We start from the raw sequence: 20,995 nt of genomic DNA, 5'->3' as shown, positions 1-20,995 counted from the left end.
ATTCCTGCTAGCTGTATGTGTCGTCTTGAGATTTGCATTTCTATGAGCCAGAGTCAGATTTCCACCAGGAAAAAACAAAGCTGACGTTTCAGGAGAGAGGCAATTTTCTTGGTGTTCAGCTGATACGTGATATCGCCTTTGCCTCCCACCTCTGGACTGACAGCAGGCACAGCTCAAAGGTATGAGAGCACCTGGGACCCAAGTCTCAAATATCCACCCTGAGGCTCCCTCCAGATCCCCCAGCAATGAGTCATCATACAAAAGAAAGAAATTCTTCTTTACTTAATCACACAGGAAAACATTATTCAAAGCTAATGCTTGCTTTATATTTAACCAGGGAATTAATTAGGGAATGGTGATTAAGAAAGGAGAGGTCTAATGGAAAGAATACATCCTCCCCTCCCCTCTGAAAATACTTAACTAAAATAAAGTGGAGGAGAATTATAGTCTCATTCCTTCTCATAGCCACTACAACTTACATCCTGAAAAGTACTTAGCTTTGTAGTTTGTACCCAATAAATCACAAGAATCAGCTCTTTGAAGAAATGAAGAATAGAGTAGAAAAAAGAAAAAAACAACCACCACATGGCTACAGAGCTCAGGCTGAAGTGGCAACAGATACTTCAACAATCAGAGAGAAGCATAAAGGACAATTTAGTTCAGTTTAGAAAAAGATCTTAAAATTCACCACTGTTGCAGTTTCCACATGTTAAGAGGTAATTGCTCCAAACAAGTGTTTTGTTTTCTATTCTTTGCAAAATTTGAGTAAGAGCATTGGACTTAGACACTCATTTGCCTCAGAAAAGGAGTAACAGAGTATTCATCCTGGCTAAAGAACTTTCCCATCTACAGAAAGAGTCCTGCAGCACCTCCAAAACTCCATCAATCCCGTGGCTCCTTGGGCAACACCCCACATGGTGCCTATGGGACACATCTCCACTGCTAACTTCAGATCCCACACGTGTGACAAAGCCACCCACCCACCTGGGGGACCTCGGGCTGGAGTGGCTCTGTGTCCCCCTGGCAGCAAAGAGCAGCAGCTTCCCCCAGGTCACTGCAGGTTCCTCCCTGCTGCAAAGCAAAGGGCTGACAGGGCTCTGAGCAAGAGCACAGATCCTCAAGGTTCTGAAAGACCTGTAAGTTCACAGAGCTCAGCCCTTACATGAACCTCCTTAAAGCCTTGACAGGGACCTTGAAGGGGTCTGCAAGAGTGGCTGCTGCACTGTGGGGCTCAGCACACAGTGCCAACATCTGGCACCACAGCTGGGTAATTGTATTGGGGTGCTAGAGCCAAGCACCTGAGGGCTCCAGGGGAACAAGCTTCCTTCTCATCTCTGCTCAGACAGAGGAGATGAGAACTGCATTTCCAGCTCTGCATGGCAGCCACTTGTCAAACTTGCTCATCTCCATTCACAGAGTAACGTGTTCTGAGGCTGCTCAGCAAGCTCTGGCTGGCAATTTGTGTGTTCTGTGTGTTTCTGAACACTTTAAAAATTCTTGTGTAGGCACAATGATTACCTTGCTTTCAGTTTCTGTCATGCAGCTGAATGAAACAGATCTGGAATGGAGTTACAAGACTGTATCAAATCCCATCAAGTTACTTTGGAATATGGGTCTGTGCCATAACTCAGATGAGCTCTGCCCTCTCCCTCATTCAGAGATGATCACAGCACATAACCAGCAGATGTAATTTCATAAAATGTGACAGTGCTTTTTATTCATTCAAGAAAGACCCATGCCCGAGATCACATATCAGCCCTGTTTCCTCTTGGCTCCTAGGGAGACAATTTAGTCTAGATGCCAGGTTGAAATTACTGGCAGAGCAGTAATGGGGAATTCACAGCGTGGATATCAACATACTACAATATTTGGCTTATGGACAAAAGATGTTAGGGTTTCTAACCTTTTCTGTGCCTAATTAATAACAACTTAATTATGTATCTGATTTCAATTTAAAAAATCCATTTCACAGTAGGTAACATTCTATTCCTATTTCCACAATAAAAACATTTATCATCTTAATTTGTTGCAGGTAACCACTATTTATTTATGAACTTTTAATTTATTTGCTACCAAAATAGCATATTTGCTTTATTTGGGGATGAATAAGAAATGCTACCCTGATAGCACTCAAAGCAGACACAACTCTGAAGTTAAACATAAGTAACAAAGGCAGAGCTTCCTACTACTACTGTGCTTTTGCAATCATCTAGAGAAAGAGGCCAAATTAGATCAGGTCTGTGAATACTGTAAGGCTGAAATTGATTTAATTCCTGTAGGAGAGAAATGTGGGCTCTCAGCCTGTGGTTCTTTTTAATCCAATGTGTCTTTACCAAGGCTGCAGCAGCAGTGCTAATTAGGATGAAATGTAATGCAGCTTTATGAGGAACATTTACAACAGTCACCATGAGGAGGCCAAGTTGGACTCAGACATTTCAGTAAGAAGCACCTGGGTATTTAAATACTTAAGGGCTTATTCTACATCAAGGGGTTCTAGTTCACACTGCGCTGCAATGTATTAATGGTTATACATTAGATGAATACAATTACTAAGTCTACATGACCAGATGCCTCCTACTGCAGCCACAGCTCCTAATTGCTTACACAGAGCAAGGACTTCCTGCAAATTAAGTGCTCAGCATTGTGAACTGGTCTCCCAGTGTCATTTCTGCCACAACCAAGCCACATGCAAGGTAAGCACTTTTCCTCCAGCACATAACACAGCAGACAAAAATAACATCAAACACAAACCCTTCTCTGATTTCAGTGCATCATCTTATGAAGAGGATTAATTCCCCTGTTTGAGGGCCATTCCTTCATGCACCTTGCAGTGCATGATATTCCTCTTCACCAGCCTAAGCTCCTAAAAAGCTTGTGCACCTTAGATGCTTTCTAAAAAAACATGCTCTATGAAAACACTGAACTTCAAAAACCACAATAAAACCATAAACTTCAAGGACTATTGTAGATCTTTTGCTGCACGAACTATTCACAGGGTACCTATACACATATTTAAGATCAGTAACATCAAACACTCAAGTTTTGCTGCTGTTACTAGATCAAACTTATAAACCAAATGATTTTATAAACTACTAACTATAATACTATCCTTTTGTCTTTTAAAAATCCTTCTACTACTATCCGAAAAAAAAAAAAAAATTTTTGCTATTTTCCATCCTCTCTCCTGAAATTATTTCTCTTTTGGTCATAATTCTGAACCATAATTTAGCAAACAACGGATTTTGAAAGCAACTATCATTCAAAGAAAATTCTCTATTCATAAATAGAGAATTCCAACATAATTCCCTATCCTGAAAGTGAAGAGAAAAAAAAAAGGAATAATTGAATATGATAATATTTAAGCTCAGTTTTCATTCCAGACAATACTAGCATGTTTGTTATGTCTTTAAAGAATAAAAAAAGCAATTATCACCTCAAAAATAACCAATGTCTTGAACACAGCCTGTCACATGCAAGCCTTTAGGCATTTGTACAAACTCCCTCATTCACACACTGGAAGGTTCCCTTCACCAGAGTCAAACACTGGGCACCCAAGTACCAAAAACATTGGAGAGAATTATTTTGGTGGAAACAAACATTCAGCTATTTCAAAGCCTAAAAGTTTACATGCCAGGTTCTCAAAGGCTGCTGACAGCTAACAAAGTGCTGGTCAAGCAACTACAGCTGAAGCTTGGATTCAGACCCAACGTGAAATATCCTTTCTGTATTGTGGTTTAAGACTCTTCCAAAGAACAGCAAGTTTAGAAAATGATATGCAGCAATAATCAAATTTAAGTTAAAAATCCAGCAGCTGTGTGGCAAACCAGTGTGTGGTGAACCTGTCACAAAGCTACAGACAGCTGATTGAAGGGCCACTATTCAGTTAGAACAACCTGCAGCAAGTGCATAGGGAAATTCAACACAGCCCAGCAAACAAACATCTGTCAGGTTTCCAGAGGACCTCCACGAGTTTCCCCTCCATGCTGGTCCCACTACTTCAGGTAAATGTTTACCACAAAGGTTGAGGTCTTCTTTGAGTTTGTTTGTTTACACAAGAGAGCAGCTACTGAGAGAGGCCACTTAAGAGGTTAAAATGGCAAAAAAGATTTTTTAAAATTTCCTGTATATTAAACTAAACAGATCAGGTGGCTGCAGGGGAGGATCATCCTCTGATGACCTGTTTGCTGTGTGACAATATTCTTATTGTGAAATTATGTGTCTCAGTTCACACATTGAATGACAATTATTTTTTTTTACTAAAGTAATCAAAAACTTCAACCAAATTACATTCATTCAACAATGAGTGTGGTGAAAAAATATCGAGGAATGACTACTAAGAATTACAAATTCTTTTTAGCATCTGTATATTCTAACTTTACATGAATTTAAGATAAACAATCTTTTTTGAAGACATTGCAACCAGATGCTACCATGACCTACACGAGACAGTAGAGCATTTTAATATGGAATTAAATTAAGATGGTTCACTACTTGAGGAATCTCACTAAATTTGTTTTTAAAATTTTTCAAATTTAGAATCGTTCAGTAATTAAAAGTAATAGCTCAATTAACTGCTGGGATAAAGGTCTGGACTGAAATTGAATAAAAGAACCTGATTTCTCCACATACAAACTCGGTTGTGGGGTGAGGTTTGCCTGCTTTTCCCCCAAACTATTTGAATATTTGTCGTTAAAGTGAAAAACTTATGGGGGAACTACAAATGAACAGTTTGGCACATATTTTAAAAATCATCATATTTAGAAACACTGAGACATGAAGCCAGACTACTCAAAGCAGGGCCACCCAAAGCTGGTGACCCTACAATGTCTGTGGCACCCTACAATTTTCTGCTGTTTGACAAACCAGAGAGTCAGTCAGTCAATTCCTGTGTTTAAACACAGGCCCTCCCAGCTCTCTGCTGTCTGAACCCTCCCCTGGGTGCTTTGTTCCCCATCATCTGAGTCACTAATGAAGATCTTTAATTGCACTGGCCCCACTGGCAGCCTCTGGGGTACAGGATTGGTGGCTGACTCCAGCTGGACTTTGTGCCACACCACCACCACCCTGTAAATCACAGCAACTCAGCCAGTTTTTAGTCCACCTTTTACACAGTAAAAAAAAAAAAGACAGAAATAATTTGGCTTATAAGACAGCATTTGCCTATGATGTTTAGAAGCCACTGCAGTTGAAATACCAATTAAAGCAGCAAAAATGCAGATGATAAGGAAAGAATAAAATATCAAATGCAAATTTAGAACATATTTATTTTTTTCTTTCTGTACCTCCTGTGCCAAAGCAGGCTTGAAATGAATGACAAACTGATTTTGAGCCACATCTGTGATGTGATTTCAGCCCCAGCAGAGAACAGGTATGAGTTTCCTTCATGCTGAAGAGCAAGAAATTAAAAATCATTCTTCCTTTTTCAAGAACAGAAAGGAACATTCGACTAGGTGCCCCATATTACATCAGCCTCATGGTGCTACAGAGCACAGAGCAGTTTCTAGGTTTGCCTCTAGAACCCCTGAACTCTCAGTGTCACTTTGAGAAGAAGAGCTTGAAGATGCAAATTCCTTCACAAGAACAATGCAGATACAGCCCTTATCACTTTTTTAAAATGAAGGTTATGGACGATTTTCCATAGACTAATAATACTTTTTAATCATATTAACTTAAAAAGACCTGTTGTATGAAGGGATTCCATTCCTTCAGCCTGACAGGACACCTGCACAGCAGTCTTTGAGCATGTCTTCCCCACTGACATATTTCTACTCACAGGAGCCTGTAGTATCCACAGACCTCATCTTATGTGTGTATTGCTAAGAGGAAGGCTGGGATCCAGTTTCATCTCTGCTTCACAATTCCAGACTGGACTTCTGGCCTGAGGTTTTCTCTACAGTTAATAAAGAGGGTAATTTGACCTGTTTTAGGTCAAATGAATGGCTCTCATGGGGAACTGTTGACTACAGAGCAAAACTAGATTCCCAAGCTAAATTTAGGTGAAACAGATCCTTCCCTCAGAACAGGCAATCATATGCACTCACCAGAAAGATTCAGGAACTCACTCACTCTCTCTTCTGAGTCCTCACCACAGGAATATTATTCCATTGATTCAATTTAAAATTACTTTTAATGAAAAATGTTGAGTCAGATTTCTCCAGCTTCATGAGACAAGCAGGGACTTCCAAGTTCAGCAAATCCCCTCTGTTTCTCCAAAGAGTCACTTAAGAATTACACAGAACCCTCAGTTTTGTGCATTGGTTTCATGTCCAGGAGCACAGCTGTGAGAATCAGATGTGCTAGACTCAGGGTAGGCTCCAGGTAAGCCCAGGGAGATTTCCATCCCAGGGAATGCCAGTGCTGAGCCATACATGGTGCTCAGAGACACAGGCACTGCAAGCCTGGCCCAAGGAGACACCTAATGCAGCAGCAGCATTTCCAGCATCCACATCATTACCTGCTAGCAATTTCTTAGTCAGCTCCATTTTAGTGTCTAGGTCCCTCCTTCAAATCAATTTGGGCCACATCTACAGATCAATAGTAGCTTTACATTTATAATATTTTCAAATGAAAAGAAAAAGGAATAAGAAAGCACAAGACTATATATTGATATAAAAGCTTTAGAAAGGAGATGCTCAGCAACAGAAGTATTTACTGACAACAGTGACAATTACTTCATCCTTAAGACTAGGTTAGCCTGTTCTTACTGCTTCATTTAAACCAACATACTCAAGGAAATACCACTGCACCTCTACTGTGGTTTGATTCAGATCTGAGCCAACCTTGCAAGAAAAAGTTATTAAATGATATTAACATAGTAGTGAGATCATACTCTGACAAACAAGAATAATGAGGTAAATTAAGGGGAGATGGATATTGAGCCTTTCCACTAAATGTCCTTAATTTTGAAGGTTTTAGACATACCAGCTTCTGAACCTCAGTGCAATTTTAGTTTTTTACTATTTGTGATATTTATAGCTTCCATTTATATAAAGTAATATGTAATTTTAATGGAGGTCCAATAGTTCCAACTGTCATTGACACAGACTGTAAAATGATAAAGGGAGAATACCTTGTTGAGTGAGATGCTATTTTATATCATTCCTGCCACCCCAACCACAGCAATACAGTGGGTTAATGCCATATTTGGATTCCAACCTCGTCAACACATCAAAGATCCTCCCAGGTGAAGAGGAGCAGGGCTATGCAATTGATCTCCCCTAACCTGTAACGTCTGTGTCACTCTGGTCCAGGGTGAGCCACTGCAATGCATGTTTCTTTTTGAGAGAGGTAAGAGAGATGCCTTGAAGAAGTACACGATGATGAAAGGTATGAGACAGGCACAGACCTTGGAAAATGTCAAGGGAGATCACAGTCAAAACTGCCTTCTTTATCCAGAATAAATAACAGCAGTTGTGGATTATGCGACTGCAATTCTGTGGAGGAGGTCTGGTGACATAAATCACAGTAAAGACAACTTGAGACTCTTTTTAAAGACCAAGGAGGTTATTCATATTTTTAGCTTACATTCTCCTGTCCCCAGGCACAATCCCTACAGGCATTTCTATGGCCATTGAGAGTCCCCCAGTGCACTGTTTTTACCCTCACTATTTATTGTCTGCTGTCATCCCCACACTATCGTTTTTTCATTCCATCCTTCTGCACACTCCTCCTCGATCACAGATTGCCACCATCCGCCCTGCTCCAAATTCACTGCTTCCATTAGCACTTCCCTTGCAGCTGGGGCACATCTGCTCTCAGATCCACTTTACAATTTTTCCTGAGGCTTTGCCTTGCTCTCAGCATTGCTGGAATGCCTGTGCAAGGAAAGCAGCAGCTACAGGAATCTCGCCACCATCTGCGGCTTGATTCAGAGCCATTGCAGGCAGCAAGAAACCCTCAGCTTCAACTGCAATCCAAATCCTATTACCACTGGTTTTTCCTCTTTCAAACTGCTGTTGAATGAGACAAATAAACAAGTTAAACTGCACCAGTATTACCAAAAACAGGTCAGCAACTCCGGATACCTCGTTTCTGGCACACTGGGCTTGGTTCAGAAAACAGAAAACAACACACTTACTGCCTGAAAGAAGGTTCTGGAAAAACCAGTGGCAATGTCTTCAACAGGGCACTCAGAAAATGAGGAGTCCTGAAGAGAGGCCAATCCAGGTTTGCAGGTTCTGGCACATTTCCTCATTCTGAGTAACCCCAACAGTGTTTCTTACCAAGTTGAATGAATCTGCACAACACTTTCCTTGGCATCAGTAAATGTGTCAAGATTTGTCGCAATAAAACTTCAATGTCAATGCAAAAAAGGCCGTCACACATATGGGAAAAGCAGGAAAAAAACCCCCAAAATCTTAAAAAATATGTCTATTTTCTCTTAATTCCTTCAGCTTTCATTCTCTTACAGACATATATTCCTTCTCTTGAGAGGTGTTGCTGCAAAAAATACAAGGTTAACAACTCTAAATGGAACTGTGACTTCAATTTTCTATGTCCTCCTGTTTAATATAATGATCTAGACAGATTTTTTTTTAATTGAATTCAAGTAACATAATGACTTGTCAAATTCTTCCTGCTTTCAAACATTCTGTATGGAAATAACTGGTATGTATATTTTTAAAATGGCAAAAACAGCAGAAGTGAATATCAGGCATAAAGATTTTCCTCTCTTTTTAAATACATATTTCCCAAATGAAGAAAACTGCACAGTGCAATCAAAATGAAACACAAAAATATAGCTATCACTTTGATTTCCCTTTATTTTCTGGTTGAGTTACCCCCAGATGCCTTTTTCATTAAAAAGAAGGAAAAAAAAAGCATATTGAAATCTCTGTGCTGTTGCTTTCCTTTTTTTTTTTTAAGGAAAGACAGACATGAAAAGGTCTAAATCAGAGACACATTATTATTCAAGAAATATTGCAAGGAATAACCACTTGCATTACTAATATTTATCATTCATGCAAACTATTTAGCATGAGAGACAAAAGCAGATTATATATATAATCTACAACTATGTGTATATCAAAAGATACCAGCTCTGGAGAACAAATACAGCACACAGAAAAGGGGAAAAACTAACAAAAAATCAGCCAATACCAAAACATCCCAAAGCAGGGAGGAGAATGAAGGAAATTAAGAACTTTTCCTGAGGATAGTAAAGTTTTAGCATGGTTAGATGGCTTTACAGTTTCTTGTTTTCAAATACCTTGAAGAGAATTAAGAATTAACTGAAAGGTTCCATACCATGTGCCATGGTAAAGACTGTATAAAAGCAAAGGAGGAAATGTTGGTAGAGTACTAAAGCCCCAGGTTCTTTTTGCTGCCTTTTCTCCAAGCACCCATTGATTTCAGTTTTCAGGGCTCTAATTGCTTCTTTTCAGACTGATTTGAAGGCATTAACATGCATAAATTTCCATTTGTACTCTTGGGATTTGTATGGCCAACACTACTTGTTATTCTTCCACCGTCTGTTCCCCTTGTTCTTCTACTTTTAAGGTCTACTCCAACAGAAAGCTTCTGTCTTGCATGAAAATACAGTTATGAAATTCATAACTAAACAGTACTTTAAACCATATTGTTTAATCTTATGACTTTTCCTCTGACAAGTGTGAAAACGTGTGCAATATGACAGAAGGTTTGCTATAGTAATTGCATGTTGTGATTGAATGAGAGAGTAACAACCACAGAAATAACTGTCTTGCTGAAATTACTGCAGAAGGTAAGTTGCTCCTGTACAGTTTTAACTCATGCACCATCTGTTTCCACAGTCCTTTAAATGTTTCTTCAACTAGTTAAGGGATTTGATTGTTGTTCCTATAGGCATTGCCACATTTTCTCTGACCTTTTGCACATTGTATCTTGGAAAGTGCACAAATCTCTCCATCCCTTTCTGTCCTTCCTCCCCTCAAACCCTACTGACTGGGACTCATTTATCCACTGCCCACATCTGACAGACCTCCCACTCATGTTTTCTAAATTCTTCCCACATTTGCTAGCAAAGAGGAGATTACATATGGGCAAAATGCGTAGGTCCCTTTGTGTATCCAGTAGATGGAGACACAGTGTTTATTTCCCTAAAATATTAAACATCAGTTCAAGAATCAAGCAATAATAAAAAATTATTATTATTATAGTCAAGAATTACCTAGTTGTGAAAACAGAAATATATCTAAATAATAATCACATTGTAGAGTTGAATTACAATGCTAAATCATTTGCAATATAGCACTAAGTAACACTGCATTAAACTTAACAGATTATCAAGACTAATTTTATATTAAAAAAACAAACAGCTGAAGTTAAAATGAAAATGAACTACAAACAAAATCTCTTCATCTAAAGCATTTTCCCCTTCACACATCAGAAGAGCCAATACAACAAAACTGCTGTTGTAACACTGCACACATTGACACTATGTTACAACAGTAATGTAGTCACAGACATCTTGTAGTTACAACAACTGAGGTTCCTTCAACTCAAACCTCCAGGTGAACAAAAAAAAATAGGGGTTATCAGATGAAACCAATGTGTTGCAAATTAAAAATAAATAAAAGGAGACTCTTCTTCACATAAAACAGTGGATGCCACAGAAATGAGAAAAGCTTAGGGGAGTTGAAAATCAATAATATGAATTCACCTAAGAAAAAAGCCAATGAGCAATTTAAAGCATGGAGATAAAAGCTGTGGATCAAAAAGTCCCTAAGTGATGAAAAACCAGGGCTAGGGAAGTGTTCTGACAACTGCCATTAAAAGCTTACCCCATCCCTTCACTCCCCACTGAACATCAGCTTTTGGCCAAAGCCAAGGCAGGGCACTAAGACACTCTGCACTTGGGCTGACCCAGCATGGCCCTTCATATACTCCTCAGCAAACTTTCTGCGTAACTGTAGAGAAAATTATGAACAGGCAAGAGGCACAGTTTTGGGGGGTTGTTGTAAGCTAAAATCTCTTTGATTTTAGAATTGCATCAGGACAGCAATTGCCAAAATAGCAAATGACTGCAAGCCTCCTCTGCCCTGACCAAGACAAGGTTTTGGAGAGCAAGCCTTCCATCCCATTTGCTTCTGCAGATGTCCTTTTGAGCAAAGGTTATCTTGTATGTAAAGTTGTAAAGCTAGTGGGGGAGTTTATTGCATGATGTGCTTGCGCTTCTCTGCGGCACGAACAAGAAATGTGTATCACACTAGCCAGTGCTAATCATACAAGGGAATACAGACCACCTTATCCTTGCTGGATTTGCTGCAGCCACCAGGCAGCATCCTCACTTCCCTTGTGAAGGACTCTCCCTCCGGCCTCCTTTGTTTCTTCCCAATGTGCTGCTGTAGGAGGCTTTAGGAAATACTTCATCACTGTACAATGAACAGCTCTCTGAATCCAAAACATTATATTGCCTTAACTTTAAGACAAAAGAAGATGTGTTTTATGCTCACCTTTCATAAACACATTGAATACAACAATGTTAATAATATCTAAAATATTTGACAAAACTCTACTTCTGCTATATCTTACATTTCTTTGGTAACTGACTGTTCCATCTGAGAGCAGCATTCTCATTATAGAGCCCCCTAAGAAACATACCATCCCCAGCAACACCTTAAAAGTTGAGCATTTGATTTGCCTTTCCAGACAGAACTGTTTTCAAGAAGTCATCCAAAATCACTTTCAGATAATTTCTCCCCAAGGAGTTACAACTAATTAAGAGTCCATGCACGGGTTAGCAATTTACATTATTCCATTGTGGATTCTGCAATTTTTATCTAAAGTCTTTGAAGTTTATATATAATGTCAGTCATTCTGAGTCATCAGTAAATTACAATCCTCTATACTGCACTGCTGGAAACACTGTTAAATATATGGAGCAAAACTGGTCCTGACACCATTCCCCCTAATACTGCTGTTAACATCTTCCATTGAGAGAACAGCTCATTTGCTCATTTCTCATTTGCTAATTGATTTTTAATCCATAACTTCCAAAGGCTATTGATTTCTCCATCCCATGAATCTTTTTGGAATAAACAATGCTGCTTATTTTTTCAAAAATACCCAGCAAGGAGGGAGGCTGCCACTGCAGCACAAGACTTCATAGTTCAGTTAGTGCCAGGAAAAAAGTAGGAGACTCTCTCTAGAGTGTCCAGACAAGACAATCAAGACTTTCATCCTTAGCTCAGTGAAGAGGGCACACACTGCCCAGGACAGATGGGTAGAGCTGGGCAAAAATAGCAATTCTAAGTGCAGGTAGCAGCAAACAGAAGGCAGGGAGGCCAATACATGTGACTTTTCAGCCAAGTCTTGAGCTGTTCTAATAATAAACCAGGGAAATAGCTTGAACATTACATGCTACTGAGCAGTGGACCCTGACCTTTCTCAGTCCATACACCGGCAAGCAAAGTCAGCCCTTGCCTTCCCTGGCACATGGAGCACTGTGACAGCACCTCTGGCTTCAGCTTGCTCGAGTGACCTGTGGCCACAGGACAAAGAGCACTGCTAAAGGTTTTGGCTTTTCTTCTTAAGAAGACATTATTTTACAGATATTTGTCACAGTAAGCTCTCCTCATAAAAACAGTGGTAAATTGACCAACGATAAATCAAAATACTGTGGTTTTAGCTGTACGTGGAATATATTTGGGATGATTGGGCTGGTAGTACTACAAGTGTAGCACAAAGCTTTCTCATTTCTCTGCTTCAAAATATTTCTTTAAACCCAGTGTCTAAAAAACATGACAAATGTTAAGTTGGTGTTTCACTTTGTCAAATCCTAACAGCTAACACTGCCTCTTCATTGGGGTCCTTAAACAGCCACATTAGATACACCAGCAATAATTAAAGCATAAGCTATGACTGATTTGGTCTCTTCAGCTGCTGGGATCAGTCCACACAAGCCACAAATTCTTTATGAACTAAAAAGCAGAAAATTAAAATACACAGATTAAGCTAAACCAACTTTAACACACTTCAGGATTTTGGCTACCACTTCACCTATAATTAACATTGGCACTAATATGTGTTACCATATTAGAACAAGTATGGCCTTAAGTCTAGCATTACGGCATGGAATAAAAAGTGGCCAATCCCATATTGTGACTCAGAGAAAATCTGTATGTGATCTGGCAAAACTTGTGGTCCTTTCTCCTCAAGCCCTGAGAGTTTCCAGAGGATATGGCTATGCCATCACTCAAGACAGTGAAGGACACCTGCCATGGATTTCCATGGACAGAAAAGCCTCGTCTGAGGACTGGAAGGAAAACTGTGCAATGATGGAGGATGGAAGGGGAAAGGCAATGAGGATACAAGTTTTACTCTAAAAGCACCTGTAAGATCAAAGAGTTTCAGAGAGCACTTGCCTGTAGCTGCAGACACTGTAAATCATAAATGTATCAGTAAGGATTTTAATGCAGGAACCCCAAGGACATACAAGTAGCAAACCTACCTCATTAAATACTAATGCTTCCTTCTCACAAAACAAGAAATTTTGTCACTACATAGAGCTGTGTGGGTAAAAAAGAGCAGGAGGGAGAAAAGAAACTTAAATATGAGGGTGGTGAGGCCCCGGCAAAGTTTGCCCAGAGAAGCTGTAGATGCCCCATCCCTGGAAGTATCAAAGGCCAGACTGGACAGGGCTTGAAGCAACCTGGGATAATGTAAGGTGTCCTTGCCCACAGCAGGGGGCTTGGAACAAGATCATTTTTGAGGTCTCTTTGAACTCAAACCGTTCTGCAATTCTATGATTTTTCTGCTTGTTTTACTTTAATTTTCAGGAAGTCAAGAACACTTTTTCTCAGTGTTATCTCTAATTTCCAAATGCACTTTAACAATGGACTAATTCAAGTTATAGTGCAGTATCAATATTTTTCTATATTGATATTTCATATCATATCTATATTACATATAATTTCTATATTGAATTATTGCATAATAATTCACTTAATAAAGGGCTGGAAGGTCAATTCTTTTGTATTTTGAGCCAAAAAAATATACATTTTCCTATGTTGCTCCTAATTATTAGATACAAAAGGAAACTAGCAAATAAATAAATTTTACTCAAAAAAGAGAGAGAGAAAAGAAGAGCTGTTTGGCAATACTCTTCACCACAACCTAGATTCTACATTTGACAGAGAAATCCACACTGTCTTAATTCTGAGTCTAGGCTAATAATTGTTACGAGAAACAGCATAAATTGATCATACTTTGTTATCAGAAATTAGAATAAGGCAACTCTTTGCCTTAAAAAAAATGAAAATGACAACAACAACCTGTTATTGTACTAGTGAGGAAGAGAAAGTATCCATATGTGACAGAGACTGGCAGTATATTTTACACAGTCTGTGCTCGAGTCTAGTGCTGAAAGGCAATACAGCACTCAGAGGGGGACTCCACATCCTTTACAGTGGAACAGGCTGTAGGATCAACAATAAAATGCCTGGAGATGTAGTAGGATGGCATTCCCAATATTTGCCTCTGCTGATATTGAGCCTGCTCTGTTGAAGCCTCATGTTCAAGTTTTGCAATATTGGCTTTTGTGTAGTAGAAAGAGTGATCTCCTCAAATAAAAACAACAGGACTGCATATTGTTCTCTGTAATTGTCCCTGTGGTGGGGGTGAAGCCAATCCTGTCACACAATAGATTGTCAATGGCTGCATCTAACGTGGCCTACTCCCTTTCTGATATCACTGAAACCTTTTACTGGATCTGCCTTTTTGTCAATACCTTTCTTTCACATAAATACGATTTTCAATTTGCATCAATATGTTCAGTTCTCTCCCTGAGTAAAACTGAGGAGGAAACAAAGGTGGATTATGCAAACTATGTGAACATCAGCTTCATATAAGCTTTGTTCTACATTCAATCAAAATTTAAGGACAAACAGCTAATATTTTGTTAAAACATCACAATAAAAAGACCAAACTGGAAAATTGGAAACCCTACAGAAAGCGAACACAGAAGCCATCACCTGAAATACTTCCAGCAGAGGTGGCTCAGACATCACTTATCTTGTTTCAACTCAGATACATAAAAATCTGAATTTGACCCACACTGTAGTCTTCAGATAGGTCATTATCTCTTTCATTTCAAGAAAACCATATTCCTGGTGCTACCAGAACTGCAGCAACAGGCTTAGTTGAACCTACTCTAATCAAGGAGCCATTTTTCTCATGAGATACTTCTCCATATTGAATGGGTGGGGGGAAATGCCAACGTTTCTCTGCTGATCTTGGCTGGGATAGAGTTAATTTTCTTCTTAGTACCTGGACTGTACTTTGGATTTGTTCTGTTGATAACACAGGGATGTTTTAGTTACTGCTGGGCAGTGCTTACACAGAGCCAAGGCCTTTTGCGCTCCTCACCCCAGCAGCGGGAAGGCAGGGGGTGCACAAGGAGCTGGGAGGAGGGGACACAGCCAGGACAGCTGAGCCCAGCTGGCCAAAGGGATATTCCAGACCACAGGACAACATGCTTGACCTATAAAGCTGCAGGGAGGAGGAGGGGACATTGGGACTGATTATATTTGGCTTTCCAAGTGACCATTATGTGCAATGGGGCCTTGCTTTCCTGGGGATGGCTGAACACCTGCATGCCCATGGGAAGCTGTGAATGAACTGTTTTGATTTGCTTGTGTGCACAGCTTTTGATTTCCCTAGGTCCTGGGTTGACTATATGAAGCTTTTACCCCGACTGTCTGTTCTGTTTATGCTGAATAATAATTTTTGCACCTTTAAGACTTGTTCCAGAGAGTAAAGGGGGGAGAGAAGAATGCACAGTTTGTTTTCAGACGCTGCACTCACTCCTCCACATTCCAGCTCCTGGATGGACACAGGGCGGGACAGAGCTCTCCTTTGCTTTTAGTTAGTTTTAGCTAGCTGAGGCAAAGAAATTCCCTGGACTGTGGGGTTTTTTCCCTTTTCTTTGGACCTGTTTATCCTGCTCTAGACTGAACACCCAGAAGAGCACTGGCAGCTCCACCTGAGGCCCACCAGGCCGGGCCTGGCCAGGCCTGCAACATTTCCAGCACTGAGGGACTGATCAGAGCCTGAGTGAGCTGAACTGCAATGCAGGGAGGGGACTTTCTCAGTTTGTCATCTCTTTTGGAGCAGCAAGGGGTTTTATTGTTTAATATTGTTTAGGTTTTATTGCTTAATAAACAGGTTTTTTCAATTTTTTTCCAAGGAGGTATTTTCTCCTGAGCCAGTTGGCGGGAGGGGCCAGTTGAATCTGCTTTCCTAGAGGAGCCCCTTTGGGGGTTCTCTACCAAAATTTGCCCTGAACCAGGACACCCTGCTAAACTGGGCTTATCTCAATCCAGGAGCTTTTTCACTGGACTCTTCTGATTATTTCCCCCAGTCCGCTAGTGAGGGAGTGGCTCTGCAGGTCTTAACACAGGTGATGACTTTCAAGGACTGAAATATGGCAAATATGCCACTCAAATGAACCTATCTGCAGCATACCACAGTAAGAGATTTTATTGGCCCTGTAGAACCTGTGAGCCCTAGGAAGGCTGCTGCATATTGACTGAGGCAATTTCTCCATCAAGGAACTATTTACATATAAACAGGCTTTGCTATGGAAGCATGCCATGGCATTAAAGATCAGGGATGAGTGGGAGAAACAAGTGCTGTCAAGGCCACTTCCAAACTAAAGTGTTTTCGAACCTCCCAAGGTATTTCCTTTGGCAAACAAAACAATTTTTATTCAGCCATCTCTATCTCCTGCACATTTCTAGGAAGCATGCTCTCTGAGCTACCCATTACATCATTTAGTTCCTGGGATCTACTGTAATAATATCCTGTATATAAAAATAGGTCTAAAAGTGGTGTTTTTTAGGGCTGCCAATGCATCCAAAAATCTCAAAACCCCAGTGTTATGATTGTTGCACAGTTCTTCATGTATTTACTCTGCCTCAAATATATTTTCTTCAGTTTAATGTATTTCTTTCTGCTGAATCCTATCTTGTTCAGTTTATAAAAGCACAATTCATGTTATTAGCATGAGCTAGGTAATTCTAAGCATCTTCTGAAGGGAGTGCCCCAAGCTTCTTGGGCCTTCCTCACTCTCCAAAGTATTCCTACAGCCACAAAACACACTCCAGAAAAGGATTTGTGAACGTCTGGATACCTCAGTGGCATAAAGTTTACTGTGATTCTGATGGGCTCATGACTGTGTTTCTGCTGAAGGAGATAGAACCACATATACAAAGTTTTTGTTGGCTTTGAGCTGGCTGTAATATAGAGGACAAATTTTAATCCAGAAAAAAAGTAGTGAGGTGCAGATGTGTAACACCTAATATGACAAGGTCTTAGAAATTGAACCAGTGTAATGATTTTATGCCAGACAAGTGCTGTTTAACACATGGCTGTGGCAGTCTTTCTGCAGCATTAAGAGACCTGGAACAGATTTCCTGTATCATCAAACCACAGTAGAAAATGAAACAATTTCCTAAGTGTATTCACCAAAAAAAAAAAAAAAAAAAGTGAAATGAAAAATAATGTGAAATGAAAAAAAAAATATCAGTGTAATGAAAAAAAAGTATCAGAGTTGGAAATGCAGCAGCCCGATACATCGAGGTTGCTTTTTCTGTTTGTTTGGGTTTTTTACTAGAAATTTGCAGCCGGGGGCAAATCTGGGCATTTCTTTTGATTGCTGATGAACTCCCCTTATACCCAGCTTTTTTAAGTTAGATCAGCAGAAGAAATTCTGGAAACAGCCCACACCCTTCCCCGAGTTTGCACGACCTAGAATGCAAGCCTACAGCACATCTGCCTGCACTGCTCCACCGCCAGCCCAGACAACTCCTCTGCCCCCAGCAACAACAAAATGCAATCTGAGCTTGTGCATCCACAGTAGCAATGCAGGGGAAACATGCTTCTTGCAAAACCCCAGGTTTTATTTTCAGACTCATAGTGTGAGCACTGACCCAGTACCATGTGGGAGGTGAAAGCTGCTGTGTCCCACAGACTGAGATGCTCAGGCAGCCTTCAAACCACAGAAACTCCAGCCGCAGCCCTGCCAAACATCCCGCATACATCTGCCTCCCAACAGCAGACAGTTTTCCCATTTTCAACTATTGAAATAAATTATTTCTTTACAATTTCAACATGTTGACTTCAAAACTATGGTCAAAAGAACTTAACATTCGGAGCAAACATTAATTCATGAGGTAAAAGGAGCTCAGAAACAAAAAACACAGGAAACAAGTCACTCCCAGATTTCTGCTAAAAGCGATAATTTTTCTGTAACAATTGAACAAGAATTTCAGTTCCATACACACACTTGCTTTACTCACATTACTGACTCAAGGATTTCTTCTCCAGAGGCATGAAGTCTCACTTTGAGATGTCCTACTGCATCTTAAGCAGCAGCCTGAGAAACATGGACTGGAATTTTGCTATTTCTGGTCTTCAAACATCAGCAAACTACTTGATCAGACACATCTTCCACAGGGTCTGCAAAGCTCTATAATTTTCCTAGGGTGTTTTTTAAGTAGTAAAATAGTGTCCATCAGGTGCTGATTAATAAACACTGGCCACATTATCTGCCTTCCTGTAATAACAGTGCAACACAAGCAGCCCTCACAGTGGGAAATGCTTTTGGACAGACAATGTCTGGTTACACAGCATCAAAGAAAACATTCAGCCACTTAAAAAAACCAAATCAAACCAACTGAAAAATCCCAAACAAACAAAAGGAAAAAAATCTTTTCACCTTAGCAGAATGCAGAGGCAAGAAACTTTAGAATTAATCTACATTTTGGTATGCTCCTAAATTCAAAATTAACTTGCTTTTGTTACCCTGATCTTTATTAAATATTCCATTTTCCTTCTCGAAGCGATGACATCTTACTGTAAATCAGCCTTTGGTTGGAGACATAAAACCAGAAGTCATCCTACTGGGATCTAATTACCCCAGCTGGATTATGTTTTATCAAACAGATGCTTGCAGATTTTCTCCTTTGCTGTTTCTTTCTGCAAAATACCTCTAATATCTTTTTGGAAGTTTCCCACGCTAGCTGCACTTTGCTAATCAAACTTTGTGCAGAAATAGCCTTGTGCACTCCACCTGTAAGAGTTTTCTGAATTTATATATTTTAGAAATACATAAAAGCTCTCTGAGCAGCTTTTCCAGTCAGTCCTTGCTCTCTGCAGTCTGCCCTCATAGCAAAGCTCAAGGCTGGGGCTTCATAGAGTCATTTGCATGATGTAATAAATTACCAGCAAGAATCAGGTACATCATTAACATAATCATGTTAGCTTACAAAAAGCTCCACACATTAAAAACCTGTTTCCCTAACAAAGCAAAAACACAGAGCCTCAGGCAGCTCCTCAGTTCAGCAGTCCCATTGCCTGTGGAGTCATCCAAGGCTGGAGGGTTGAGCTGGGGACTGGCTCTTATCCCAGAGCTCCTGTCCTAGGGAAACAGCCAGAGCCATGGGCCAAGGATTAAAAGGTGACACAGCAATGGAGCACAATGACATCTCCTGGAGAGATGACTACTATAAGTTCTAATAGTCAACCCCAATGCTGCTCTGAGAAACCCCACGGCCAAAACATCCCACCTGGCTATTTCTGATTTTGGTCACATCCACAAGTTGGGTTTTTTCCCAGCTCTCCTCACTAAGTACATCCAAGTTACCACCAGGACACCACTTCTTGCCTTTGCCAATGGCATTTCATTCCTTTTAGCAACACAGAGTAAACACCAGGTTTCAGGAAAATGTCTCTGCATGTTGAAGCTTTCCTGCAAAATCTCTTTTGCCCCTTTGGTTCTGAAGCCTCATGCTGTAAAGCTCTCCCTCTCCCCCTCTTACCCTGGAAGGGATTAAGCAATTCTTCCAGACTTTCCTGGATCCTGTCTGTAACACTGAATATCACCAGTGCTACAGAGACACCAAACTCCAGTTATTCCTTCTCCTCCTCCTTTGCAGAGGTTGTGGCAAGGTAGAAGACCAGTTAGGGAGCTTTCTTCCAATAGATGTGTCCTTCAATTTGAGACGAGGGATCAGTCACATGATGGCCAGCATTCCCCTTGCAAGGCAGGTATACCACAGCTAGGTGATATACAAAGCTGAAGCTGATGTGCTGCTGACTGGTCCACAGCAAAAACCCAGAAGATCCCGGTAAAAACAAGCTCAGAAAAAGTTGGCAAAATGATTATTTATCTCCCAATGTCTTTGAGTTTGGCCAGGTTGGGCTGCCTAAGGCTTGAGGGTGCTGCATTTTCCTCACCTGATCTATTATTCATGAGTTCAACCATAAAGACAGCCATAAAGATCACTAAGCTTATATCAGCAGCTGAAGTTTACATGCTCCATATCCATCAACACCCCCCAGCTTCAACCATTACAGCAAAATACCTCAGAAAAACTAACAATGAACAGGGTAAAATGGGAATAGCTTCAGAATGTTGACATTCCTCCCAAAATACTTTCCCATTGTCTTGAGCTTCAGACACAGTAGATTGATTTCACCAGACTCACCTCTGTAATCTGACTGCTGCATGGCAAAACTTCACAGAATAAATCCATTTAAAAATTACAATAGTAACCAGAAAATCCTGCAGTTTTAATTGTGCAACGTACTATTATTAAAAGTCTATATAGAGTTACCTTCCCTAAGGGATGTGCTTTCTGCTGGGGAGTGGAAGGGGATGGAGATTGACATAAGCTGCCCTACAACTCTCTGCACTCCTGAATTATCATTTTTTAACCATGGGGAAAAATTGAATTCCGCTACTGAATAAATTTAGCACAGAGTCAACTTAATGATCACATTAGTCCCTGTCTGCTCTCCCAATGCCCATTCACTATTTAATTAACCTATTTCTGTAGGTTACTTCCTGGAGCTATTTTTAGGTAGTTTAATCTAAGTCATCCCTTCTCTGAAGATGGTTGCATGAGTTACCTTTCTCCTATCAACTGTGTCATTGCCATTTGGGTGTTAGCAGGAACATGGTTATGCCAAAGCCTGCTCCCACTTAATCTGTCAGTATATCACTGCCCAAAGT

General features: G+C 40.2%; 1 protein-coding gene across 1 annotated transcript in view; it reads right to left on the bottom strand.

Moving 5' to 3' along the window:
* MACROD2 (mono-ADP ribosylhydrolase 2) overlaps positions 1–20,995 on the bottom strand; it is a gene marked incomplete at its 3' end in the record, with an annotated part of 798,315 nt that overhangs the window by 231,330 nt on the left and 545,990 nt on the right. The gene's annotated exons all lie outside the window — the stretch shown is intronic.

Source organism: Geospiza fortis, unplaced genomic scaffold (assembly GCF_000277835.1).
Source record: "Geospiza fortis unplaced genomic scaffold, GeoFor_1.0 scaffold185, whole genome shotgun sequence".
Taxonomy (NCBI): Eukaryota; Metazoa; Chordata; class Aves; order Passeriformes; family Thraupidae; genus Geospiza; species Geospiza fortis.
The sequence above is the reverse complement of the archived record's forward strand: the minus strand, read 5'-3'. Positions and strand labels throughout refer to the sequence as shown.